Raw genomic sequence first — 13503 nt, forward strand, 5'->3', positions numbered from 1 at the left:
CCCATCTATAATCCCTGCATTAATGGGGAATTTAATTATCAGTTTTTAACTAGGCTATTTTGGGGGAAAAGAAGGTGATCCAGATTTGAAAATGATTGATACATTGAAAATGTCCCAAAACATATAATATGTAATGCATGTGTGCCTTCCCGCCTCCGTAAACAGAAGTTTTCTCTTAATAATAATTTTGTAACATTGGCTTTTATAATGTGTGTTTGATGTCTTATCAGTTATATTTTTGTAGTTATTTTGTATATTTTTTCTTGACTCTACTTCCTTTATTCTGCATTAATCCATGTAGATTTTTCCATGCTTCTCTGTTTTCATTATATAATTTACACAGCATAGTAATATTCCATTGCATTCTTGTACAATTTACCCATTCCTCTATTATTGGGCATTTACTTTATTTCCAATTCTTTGCTGTCACAAAAAAGTGCTGCCATAAAATTTTTAGATACAAAATTAACCCTCCAGAAAGGCAAATTGTAAAAGATAAAATATAACTGATCAATTGAAATTGAAAGGTTTCTGCATAGACAAAATTAATGCACCCTAGTATAAGAAAGAAATATGTTTGTTTTTTTCCAAAAAGCAAAACTCCAAGTTTTCATTTCTCTGGATTATGTTCATATATTTCATCAACAAATAATAACTGCTCACTTCTCATGGCTTATCCTTACCTGAAATTTTCTGCAAATTTATGGTTATTTCTGCCCTCATTTTGAATTTATAGATATGGAGCTCAGTAAAGGCAGTGTAAAAATGTGCTCTTAAATTTCCCAAGGAGACCACATCTAATTGGCACGATAAAACTAGCACAGATGCATTGTTTAAAAAAATTTTTTTTTTTTTTTTAAAGATGGTGTGCTCCTAGAATGATGAGATTCAGGAAACTTAGGTTCAAATCCTCTTTTTAGTAGTCATGTGACTCTTAACAGGTCACTTTGAATCTAGTTTGAAAGTTTGGTTGAGTTTTGACAATTTTTGTTACAGATAAGTTTTGTAAAATTTTAGACAAAAAGGAGATTGATGTAAGATGGAATAAGAGAATGCTTTTAAAAGGAGATTGAACCTCATTTCTAATCTTGAATAAGTTATTTAACATGTAACTTAATTTCTTCTGTTAAAAAAAACCATAACATATTCAGAGGGTCCATATGGTAACATTTGTAAACAATAACATTCCATAAATACTTCCTACTTAAATAAGTTTCTACTCTGGCACAGCACAGTGCTCCATTCCTGCAAATAAAAAATGGCAAGTATCTTCTTTCAGAGCTTACATACACTTTGGGAAATATTCCTTGTTCAAGGCTGCAAAAATACAAAGTAATTTTGGGAGTGTAGAGTGATAACAATTTAGATGGGAAAAGGAAATCAAGAAATGCTTTACATAGGACCTGAACTAAATAAAGCTCATCAGGAAGCAATAGGGATAGAGTATTCTGAGTATAGGAGGCATATTTCAGTCTTTGGAGCTGAATGGGTTTTTACAACTTAAATATACAACTTCTTTTTTTTTTTTTTTTCTGTCACTTGGGGTTAAGTGACTTGCCCTTAAATTCCTGAGAGTAAATTTGAATTCAGGTCCTCCTGACTTCAGAGTGGTGCTCTATCCACTGTACCACCTAGCTGCTCCAAATAGACAACTTCCTAAAGGAGATTAACAGATTAGGTGACTTCATTGTTTTAGGAAATTATCAGTTGTGAAGCTTTCTTGCCATACTGATCAATAACTTCTGCAGCTTAGTCTTGGAGAGTTGCTTGAACATTGAGAGGTTAAGAGACTTACTTACTTGTCTACAGTTACAGAGACTAACATAAATTTTATTTTGTTACGGTCTGACATTTGTTGGTATCATTCTTATGTCTTTTATTATTTATTGCCCCGAACTTTATACCATCTAAAAATTTGCCTTAAAGACCAAGCCAAAACAAAAACACTAGTGATGTAATCTGGATTAACATTGATCTGTTATTCAATATTCTTTGGAATCATTATTGAAATAATAAATTCACTCTGGTGTCATTTAGCTGTTGAGAAGAAAATTATTTTAATAGGATGAATAGCTAAGGAAAATCATGTTGAACCATCTCTCTTCTAACGACAGTGTTTCTTATTTTTTTAAAAAAAATCAATCAGCATAATGTAGTGGAAATTGGGCTGCATGTATAGAGTCTCAGGATCTGGACTGAAATTCTGCTTCTGCTACTTGTTACCTTTGGACATGGCCCTTAAGATTTCAATTTCTTTTCTCTACTTTTGTTTTCTTTCTTTTTTTAATCTGGAATTAACAAATCTCAAATAAAATAAAACACATTGAAGAGCAGAAGATTGTACATAAAAATTCAATTCTTTATTACATAGAGCTTGCTTTTTTTTTTAAGTATCCAATAAATTCTGATAGTACATAGTACTCCTAGAGTTGTCTTCATTATTTGTGGTCCTTCTGGCCTTCCTTTTTTGGTTGTTGGTATTATTTTAATAGATTTTCTTTTCACCCCTAAAAGAAACAGTATTCCTAACCTAACTTTCCAGAAAGATTTTTAGCAATTTACAGCTCTACCACAACACAAGAATATGCCTGTTTTCTTACTGCCTGTGCAGCAACTATCATTCAGAGATAAGAGATTTGTAAATATCATGTCAGAGCTACTAGAAAACAGATCTTCAACTCCATTCCAGTGTTTCACACGTTATATACCACATTATTGAGGAATAAATCTTTAAATAAAATCTCCTGCCCCTATCGAAATCATATTCTAACACATATAATTATTTTTGTTATTGTTCTAAGTGTCTGAAATTTATTTGAATTTAGGTCTTCCCGATTCCAGACTCTTCCCTCTCTCCAACATGCCACCTAACTGCCAATAAATTAGTGAGAATATATGAAATAATTTACACAAAACATTTTCAAAATTACGTATTAAATAATACACAAATGAATTTAGTTCAGAAAAATTAGTTTAGTTATAGCTTAATCTGAAATTCTCTTTAATTATAACTTTTGTTTACAATTGAACCCTTTGTACAATACAAAAGTGCTGGGGGATACAAAGAAAAAAGTTTGATGTAAAGAGGTTTACGTTTTACTAGGTATAAACATATACACAGATTTGCTTTAATCATATTATTCAACTTCTCCCATTCTGGCCTTAGTTTGCTTCCCTTTCTAACCTGAGGTTCTTGTCCTACTTTTTTAGCATTGAACATGCTCATCATCTGATGATACTCCTGTGGTCTAATTCCAAATTCTCCATCCTTTTAAATGTTATTCTTTCTGTGGCCTTGCTCTGGTAATTGGTAATTGGTCTTTTTTTCTTTTTTTAAAATAAGGAATTAAAGTGTATTTACATGATCAAATATTTCATTTATTATGTGCCTCATCTTTTTTTAAGATTTATTTTTATTTTCAGTTGCAAATTTCTTCCTTTATATGCAAAAAGCATGAATTACAATGCCCATTGTTTATGTAAAAGTCATATATTTTGACTTGTGGAAGGAGAAAACAGTATACTTTACTCTCCACTAATACCAGTTCTCTGTCTGGAAGTGCATAGAGGCCTTTGGAATTGTCATGGATCAGCTTTTCTAAGTCTTATACAATTAATCATCTTTACAATATTGCTATTACTGTGTACATTTTTCTCCTGGTTCTGCTCTCTTCTTTTTATATCAGTCTTCCCAAGTTTTTCTGAAGCCATGCCCGTAATCATATATTATAAATTGTTCAGCTATTCCCCATTTCAAAAACATACCCTCAATTTCTATTTCCTTGCCTCTCGAAAAAGAGCTATACATATTTTTGTATATGAGTCATTTTCTTTTTTCTTTGATCCATCTCTTTGTGGTACATAGTCTTGGTAAGGATATCTCAGCGGCACATGGTATACACAATTTTATAACTCTTTGGTCATAGTTCTAGATTATTATCCAAAATGATTGAACTAGTTCAATTCCAACACTAAGGCATATGTACATATTTTTCCATATCCTCTCCAAAATTTGTCTTTTTTTCTATTATGTTAATCTGCCTGATGGATATGAGATCATATCTCAGAATTGTTTTAATTTGGACTTCTCTAACAATTAGTGATTTAGAGTAGGAGTAGGGTGTTTTTTTGTTTTTTTTTTTTACTTCATATGATTTCCATAGCTTTGATTTCTTCTGAAAACTACCTATTTATACTCTATTCTTTGGCCATTTATCACTTGAAAAGTGACTCTGGAGCTGTGTCTTTACATAAACAATTCCCTTATCTTCCTTTCTAAACTTTGCAATCACTATAATTTTTTGTAGGTTGAATAGAATCCTTTTTTAAAAGGATTTCCTTTATTTACAGGATTAGCTGGAAAATCACTTATATGCAGATTGAAAGAGTGGATGTCCTTTTAAGTGGATTGAGTTGTTTCAAAGTCCTGCCTTACTCTTCATGATTCCACATGAGATTTTCTTGGCAATGCTAATAGAGTGGTTTGCCATTTTTCCTTCTCCAGTTTTTATAGACTGAGTCCTCTTTCCACTGTTACATAAGTGTCCTTAAACATATTGAAGGAAATGTCATATTTTGTGCTTAATTATTTGCATCAAATAATTCTAAAAATATTTAACTATTTTCCAAATTTTTTGCAAAAAGTACAACAATGGGGCAGCTAGATGGCACAATAGATAGAACACTGGCCTTGGAGTGAGGAGGACCCGAGTTCAGATTTGACCTTAGACTTTTAATATTACCTAGTTGTATGACCTTGGGCAAATCACTTAACCTCAACTGCCTCTCAGAAAAGAAAAAAAAAATACACTGAGACAGTCAGCTTTAAAAAATATCCCATTTCTTTATTTTTGGACTGGCTGACCCCAGTGCCTGGTGGGCTATTATATATATCCTCACTTCTGCTTCTTAGTTTCCTTATCTCCAAGCCTTCTGCAAGAGGCTTTTTTCAATCCACCAGCTTTTAGTCTCGTCTCGTCTCTTCTCTTCTCTTCTCTTCTCTTCTCTTCTCTTCTCTTCTCTTCTCTTCTCTTCTCTTCTCTTCTCTTCTCTTCTCTTCTCTTCTCTTCTCTTCTCTTCTCTTCTCTTCTCTCACTTCCTAGCTTTGTGATCCTAGACAAGTCACTTAAGTTGTTTACCTCAGTTCCTTCAACTATAAAAGGATAATAATAGCACTTAACTCTCCCAGTTGTGAATTTCAAATATCAAATGTAATCATATTCTCAAAAAAACAGATAAATGAGCCATTTAGCACAGGGTCTGGCACATAGTAAGTGCTATATAAATGGTTACTCAGACAAGGACTAACTGGTTGTTGGACCAATGTGCGCTAGATAATTTTGACCCAAAAAGCCCCTTTGATTTCACACTCTTCTCAAAAAACTATTTGATAGTAGAAGGACCTTAGTATTTATATGATTTGCAGAGTACTTTCTTAATATCTCATTTTAATTCACAAAAATCCTTTGAAGTAGGTGCTATTATTATCTTCATTTGACAGATAAAGATTCAAAGGCAGAAACAGCTTAAATAACTTGGCCCCTGCCACATTCAGATACACCACACAATTTTGTTCCCTCATCATTTTGCAGACCTACTTTTGAACCTATTGCTGTCTACATAACAAAATTATCAAACTCACAGATTACTAGATTAAACTGTAATTATAAATGTCGAATAAAATAAAACAATATTTGTTTTAGCATCTGAAAACATTTTACTATGAATTTAAACCCTCCAAAAGAGCATTTCTTATATACCAAATTTTTAACTTAAATACAAAAATAGAAAAAAGATAGAAAAAAAATAGAAAATATTTCCTTGTCATAGCACAAGATAAAAAGGCGATTCAATATAAAGCCATAATTTTCCATTTCATACTGTTTACTTTTTTGACAGACAATATTACTACTGCACTTTTTTTTGTTTGTTTTGTTTTTTGTTTTTGTTTTTTGCTGAGGCAATTAGGTTAAGTGACTTGCCAAAGGTCACAGAGCTAGGAAGTATTTAAGTGTTTGAGGCAACATTTGAACTCCTGACTTCCGGGCTTTCTAAATTTTCTTTTGCTCTCTGCTATGAACTTTTTTCTCCCTCCCTACTGTATTCTAGAGGTGGTGATAATTAGACATATGTATGTATGTATTTATGTAAGATGATATCATACATACTTAATAATTCTCAGTTCTTTCTCTAAAAGTAGGGAGGATCTTGCTTCATAAGTTATTTGTAGTTGATTTGGTATTTATAATGTTCAAAACGTTTTACAATATTATTATTGTGTACAAATTTCTCTTGGTTTTGTTCATTTCATTCTTCATTATTTCAAGTCTTTCCATGTTTTTCCAAAAACTAGATCATCATTTCTTATAGCATGATAATATTCCATCACAATCATATGCCACAACTATTATTTTAAAATAGTATTTTATTTTCTCATACATGCAGAGCTAATTTTTAACATTCACCTTTGCACAGCTTTATGTTTCAAATTTTTCTCCCTCTCCCAAGACAAGTAGTCTGCTATAAATTAAACATGTGTAATTCTTCTAAACATTTATCTATTCATCATGCAGCATACACACAAAAAACCAGATCAAAAGAGAAAAAAACACAAGAAGGGGGTAGGGGAGACAAGCAAACAAACAGCAACAGTAGCAAAAGGTAAAAATACTATGCTTTGATCCACATTCAGTCTCCATAGTTCTCTCTCTGGTTGAGAATGGCTTTTTCTAACCCGAGGCTATTGGAATTGCTTTGAATCATTTTATTGGTAAAAAGAGTCAAGTCTATCACAGTTGATCATCTCATATTCTTGTTGTTATTGTGTACAATGTTCTCTTAGTTGTGCACACTTCGCTCAGCAACAGTTCATGCAAGTCTTTTCAGGTTTTTCTGAAGTCAGCCTGCTTATCATTTCTTACAGAATAATGTATCATTACATTCATATAACAGGTTTTTAATTTATAAAATTAAAAAATAATTGTATAATATTGGGGAATTTCAACTCAGATATGGATTTAACATATCTGTACTGCACACCCCAGTTACAGTTATTTCAATGTTGTCTCCATTAAAATATACAAATTTGAAGATAGAGACTGTTTTTGCCTTTTCCATCCCAGCATTTAGTTTACATTTAGTAATCATTTAATAAATATTTGTCTGACTTACTAGAAGATCAGGAAATATACAATTAAGATTGTACTTTAGTGTAAGTTGCTTTAAATAAGTCCTTTTTATTGAGTCTTTCAGCACATTTAGCTATAAATTTCTTTTTTTAAGGGTTTTAAGGTTTCCTGTAGCTTGTCTTCAGGATCTATTATTCCTAATCAAATTGAGATGAATTTTTAATATTGAAGATTCAACAAAATTAAAATAACATCATTCACTGTATCTCTGTACCTTGTTGATTTCATGTACATCAAATAATTCTTAATATTATTTGGGTTGATTCCTCTTTAATTTGAAACCATATTTAATTCACTTAATATATTACCAATATTATTATTGGTAATATATTAAAGTGAGCAGAACCATATGAACAGCAGGTAGATAGTGCAGTAGAGTAATGGGCCTGGAGAATCAGAAAGGTTCATCTTCCTGAATTCATATTGGACCCCAGTTGCCTCCATTTCTTCATTTACAAAAATGAGCTGGAGAAGGAAAGCACAAATTTTTTCCAGGAAAACTTCAAATGAGGTCACTAAGAGTCACTAAGAGACTGAACCAACAACAAAGAACCACATTGGGCTTAAATTGTTTTCCTGGAAAATGCCATGTTCTGTGATATTGGGTTGGTGTCATTTTTCAAGTTGACAAGATGTTTTAAAATATGGATATAAAATAGTCTAGTATTCTCCCTATAGTTGGATCTATTTTGTATTTTTACAGCATTTTTGCCCTGAACAACTTTTGAAGATTACATGGAATCAAAGATTTTGCATTAATAAAGGCAGTATAAGTCTTATGACATTTTTTAAGGGATTTCTTGAATACAATTATTAAATTGTGGTTTGAAGGGGGAGCACACCATTTTTACCAATATAATGTTTTCTTTTAATTGTGTATATGTTTATATAGACTTCCAAGTGATATATTGAAGTGAATATATGTTGATTGATGATGGTTTGGATACTTAATCAACCTTTTTAAACCTTTTTTCTGGTATAATTATTCTTTCAATTGTATTTATAATATCAGACTCAAAAAAAGATATTCAAAATGAATATACAACAATAAACAGTATATCTGCCTTATTTTCCAAATCAATTGATTCATTGACATTTTATCCATTTTGGTATTAGGTATAATTTCTCAATTTGTGTTAAGTGAAAATTGTCAGTGAGTTTAAGTTCTTTAAATTTTTCTTTTCAGATTTAACTAACTCCCTTATTTCTTATTTTATATACATTTAGATTTAGGAATGAAACTTCTTTAGGATTATCTTGCACTGGTCAGCTGTATGTATGACTAAGGAGCTGAGCGTATTATTGACTAAAAACATCATAAAACTTTTGCCTGTAACTGAGTAGAACTGTTTCCAATTTTATTTTGACATAACACTTATAATATATTCATGTCTCCAATTCATTTCAAACATAAATGGTTTGCTGTGTTTGGTGGTCAGCACCATCTGTACCAAGCATTTCCATCAGACAGGGCAATGGATTTTTTATCATAGTGTATTTTGCCTTCTCCAATCATCTATTTCTAGTTAATCATCTTAAATGTTTTGAGCATATTCAACCCTATGCCTTTGATTTATAGAAGTAATTCCACACCATTGAACTGGATGCTTAATTCAACTAATAATACCATTTAAATCCTAGTTTAACAACATTTCAGTGTACTTGCCAGGCCTCTAAAGTTACCATAAGTAATATACTAGTTCCTCACAAATTACCTTTAATGTATGTAACATTTTGAGGCCTATTTGTTTATGGTTTATTTGAAGTAGTTTGGTTTTGTTCCCATCTTCCTGATAGGAATATGGATTGCAACAGCAAACCTTCTTGTTTTGGGGAATAATGGAAAGAAAACAAGAACTCGACTCACATTAAAATTATAAATGAATAAATTACATGCAATTAGTTATTCTTTTAATGACTACATTTTCAACAATGGGATGATAATGCCTGAGTCTATTTCCCTTTAAACATTGTACTTTCTGATATCATACCACTTATCCAGTGGGCCCTAAGCCTACCAGGAATCGCAAAAGACAGTTTGAGATGCCCTTCATACATACTGGTTTCCTCAGCTTTTAAGTCAGAGCAATTATCTTCCCTTGGGAGGAAAGGGAATAAGTTATGATCTTGCAGCATAATTGGAACATAAATGACGAGACATAATAGAGTTCTTACAGCACTTAAACGTAATATAAATGCTTGACTAAGAATTTTTATCTTCCCCTGAATTAGTTCTTCATAGTAGAGATTTTGCCTTTTTTTTTTTTTTTTTTAAGTTCAAATTTTCTAAATATAAGATATTGGAATGTGAAAGTATATTCTCTTTCATTCATTGTGGAAATTAGTCCATGCCATTGTTATGGAATGACACTTTAATTGTTAAGGGGTTTTATATATTGGATTATATGCTATTTAGGAAAGGAGGAAGGAGAGGAAAATTGGAACACAAAGTTTTTCAAGGGTTAATGTTGAAAAATTATCCTTGCATATGTTTTGAAAATAAAAAACTTCAATAAAAAAATTAAAGGGTTTTGTTAATTTTTGTTGTTTCTTATCATTGCCACTTTCTGCCCAACTCTTCTCTCTTCATGGAAACTGCAGTTAGATAATTTAAGTATAGTTTAAAGAAAACAAATTAATAATATCTTAGTCTATTTGAGAATGCATATTTTATTCTACATCTCTGGTCCTAGATATCCTCTCTTCTAAAAACATCCTAAATAAGATCTAAAATGACTTATCTGTGCAAGCAAAACCAAGTGTTTGAAGAATACTTGTCATTTTGCATGATACTGCAGATCGATTAAACTATGGAGCTTAGCCCACATGTATATACACATAAACATATCTAGTGCAAACACTGCAAAAATCATCCAGGACTCAACATGCTTTAAAGCATGCATTAAACTGGTAAATTGCAAAGGTTCTTTTAGTGGGCCTCAGGTTTCTCCCTTAAATACTCTTTTCTGTTCTCCAAGCAGTGTTGTGTGACTGCAAATCATGGAACCCTACATCTCTAGAAAATTGAGGTTGAAGATCATTCAATGTCATTGGAGATTTGGTGGGCAGGAGGAGGCCTATATCAAATTAGAAGCAAGAAATAGTGTAAATAATGTCATAAAGAAATCTTAGATTGAAAATATTTTTAGAAGAATTCAAGGAAAATCTCTGCTGATGGTGAATTATTGTAAGGTATTCTTACCTTACACAAGAAGAGTCACATTTGATGTTCACCTGTCAAATTGCATTATTGATGGAAATATCCACATCAATGAGAAGACATTATTCATACTCTTACATTTCTAGTAAAACTGGGCATTTATTGTGCCGTGCTTCTATGTTTATTCATCAGTCCATTCTTGAATCAAATTATTTTAAATGTGATTTAGGTTAAGAATATTTAACAGTGATTATAAAAACTTACCATTTTAAATCAGCCTTTTCCCTTTTTTATGTCTTTATAAATTTTCATTTCATATGTTATTTCGTTTGTTTTTCATTTCTTTTTAACTGTCAGTATTTAATTCTAAGGCACTGTTCTTTTTTCCTGTTTACTAAAATTGATTACCCATTTTTGTTTTTTAAGGCACTGTTCTTTTTTCCTGTTTACTAAAATTGATTACCCATTTTTGTTTCTCTTCTTTCCTGTATTCCAGTAACATCTACCTAAGTAAAGGCCAAATTGTGGGTGGTGGGGCAGGGGTGGAGGGAGAAGAAGAGCAGGGTGGATGAGAGATAGTAATAATAAAAATCACTCACATTTTAACAAACAGTAAAATTATGGTTTTTTTTTTTTTTTTTTGAAGACAAAGCAATTAAAAATCTTGCCTTTCATAGACTCTTCTAAGCCCTCTTAATTCCACTGCCGTCCCTTTTTTTTTTTTTTTTTTTTTTTTTTTTTTTTTTTTTTTTTTTTTTTTTTTTTTTTTTTTTTTTTTTTTTTTTTTTTTTTTTTTTTTCGGTCTATTTATTGATATATCTTGTTTGTACTATATACTTGTTTGCATGTTTTCTTTGTCATTAGTTAGACTGCTTTTCTTTATATCTCAGAGTTTAGACCTGATATATATTAGGCATTTAATAAATGTTTATTGATTGACTGCAGTTTGTATTAAATTATCATGGACTTGTAAAAGAGGAGCTATAATCCTAGTTGATCAGTCTCTGTTTATTTAGTGATTACACTTAGCCTACTGTGATCTGGACCTCATAGTATATATATATATAGAATTTCCCCAATAGTATCTTGGATTTTAGATTTTAAAATATGATTGAGTAGATAATGATTTAATAATGTTCTTAGATCTCATATATATTGTTTTAGACTTACTTTTACGAAAGACCTTTCTGTACTTATTTTCCTTATTTTCTCTACTCCATTGCCTTCTTACTAAGGTTATCTTCTGTTTACACTGCAAATACTGCATATTTTCACTTGCCCAGATTTTTGTTGCCCTACTGAATTGGAATGTGCCTCTTAAAGCTCAGGAATAGTGCTTTTTGCTTTTCTTTTTGGGGGAGCCTTTGTGTATGTGCATGTCTAATAAGCACAAAATAAATGTCTTTCGATTGACATTCTTGAAGCTACTTTGTAATCCCCCAAGCAAGGGACTCAAAAATTCAACTATTTTTTTGAGACCTTGAAATGAAGCCTAGATGATCACTTGTGAAATATGGTCTGTAAGAGAAGACACATTGTCAGGTATGGATCTGATGAGATAGCCTCTGGTATCAGTCCTCCTTGAAGTTACAGGGTTCTTTGATAATCAATCCTTTATAGAAGTTTTTAAATGACCTTTGATCTGTTAGCAATTTTAAATAACATAGAAAATGCACATTATAACAGCTATTGAAGGGATCAACATTAATGTTGTAGTTTGAATTTCTATCATTCCTTTCCTTTAGCCTCCATTTTTCACTATTCTGAGGTGTTATGGAAAAGAAAATGACAAAGTAAAATGGGTGAGAATATCTTGTGCAGTATGAGGGAGGGAGATTAAGAACTAGATTCATGTGCTCACACCAGCAGAAGCTCTTAATACTGCTCATGTTAAGCTTGGGTTTTTTTCTTTGTTTGTTTTTGTTCTGGTTTTTTGTGTCCTTGCCTCTGCTTCCCTGTATTCTTAGTTCACAGGAGCACTTAGTCATACTTTTTGATCCTAGACAAGTGCTGGCCTTGAATTCAGAAGACCTGCCATTCGAGTTCAGCTTCCAACAACAAAATAGTTATGTGATCTTGGACAAATTAAGGCTTCAAATCAAAACTGATAACTTGTCACTTTTTATTAGTAAAAGTAATTTCTGAGCCCAGAGTTCCACATACCAGTGAAATCTTTGGACCAGACCACCCTTCTATCTCTACCTCTTACATATTCAAAATCATACTAAAAATGAAAATAATCAAAGCCATATGATAATTGAAGTATAGTCATTAAAAACTTTTGATAAAAGATTTCGTCACAATCTTTTATTTTTGCCAAATCTTTTGGGGGGGAGCGGTTATCAAATTTTTGCTTTGACAAAACCGGGGTGGGGGGAGGGGCATAGATGTATATAAAGGCAATTTCAAAATAAAAAAATTTAAAGTTTATGTCTGAAACCAAAATCTAGCATTAAAGTAATAGAGAAATACCAAAAGTTTTTTTTTAAAAGACTCCCCTCTCAGGTGTCATTTGACATAATTCTAAAAAATGCTGTTATGTAGAATTAAACTATGAACCTTGCCAGAGAGGAAACAAAAATTATTTCTATTTGCAATTGGCTTATTTATAACCACCACTACTACCCCCTACCCTCCCAATCTCCCCAAAAATATCCAAAGAAAAACTAACAGAGCTAATTGAGATAGGGACCCGACTTTAAGATTTCATTTCATGTTGCTACTCCTCTGGCTTATAGCCAAAGAATGAATGCAAGCCTGAAAAGAAACTATTGAGATTTTATTAAAATAGCAGAATATAGTACACATCTATAAACTCATTATTTCTATTTAGCAGTTTAAAAAAAAAAACAGGTGGCATAAGCAATTAGTAAACAGTATTTGACCTTTGTAGATAAATTAGTAGTGTTCTTAAGGTTAACTTATGACTCAGTAGCTGGAAACTCAACAGTTTTTATTCTAGATATATCATTAGAAAAGAGAATTGATTTTCTTGACTGACTCACAAACACTTGTTTAGTATATAATGTAACTTAAATATCTGCAATGAAACCTTTGAGAAAATAATATAATTGCAATACTCTGTAACATTTTGCTTATTATTGTGCTGTTCCTTAAACAATAAATTGAGGATGAAATATTTTATCTTGAGCAACT

At 31.5% G+C, this 13503-nt stretch overlaps 1 protein-coding gene across 7 annotated transcripts in view; it reads left to right on the forward strand.

Moving 5' to 3' along the window:
* The window catches only part of PPP1R12A (protein phosphatase 1 regulatory subunit 12A), a 158277-nt gene that overhangs the window by 60604 nt on the left and 84170 nt on the right, over positions 1 to 13503 (forward strand). The window lies entirely within an intron of this gene.

The sequence above is a fragment of the Sarcophilus harrisii genome, chromosome 5 (genome assembly GCF_902635505.1).
Source record: "Sarcophilus harrisii chromosome 5, mSarHar1.11, whole genome shotgun sequence".
Lineage (NCBI taxonomy): Eukaryota > Metazoa > Chordata > Mammalia > Dasyuromorphia > Dasyuridae > Sarcophilus > Sarcophilus harrisii.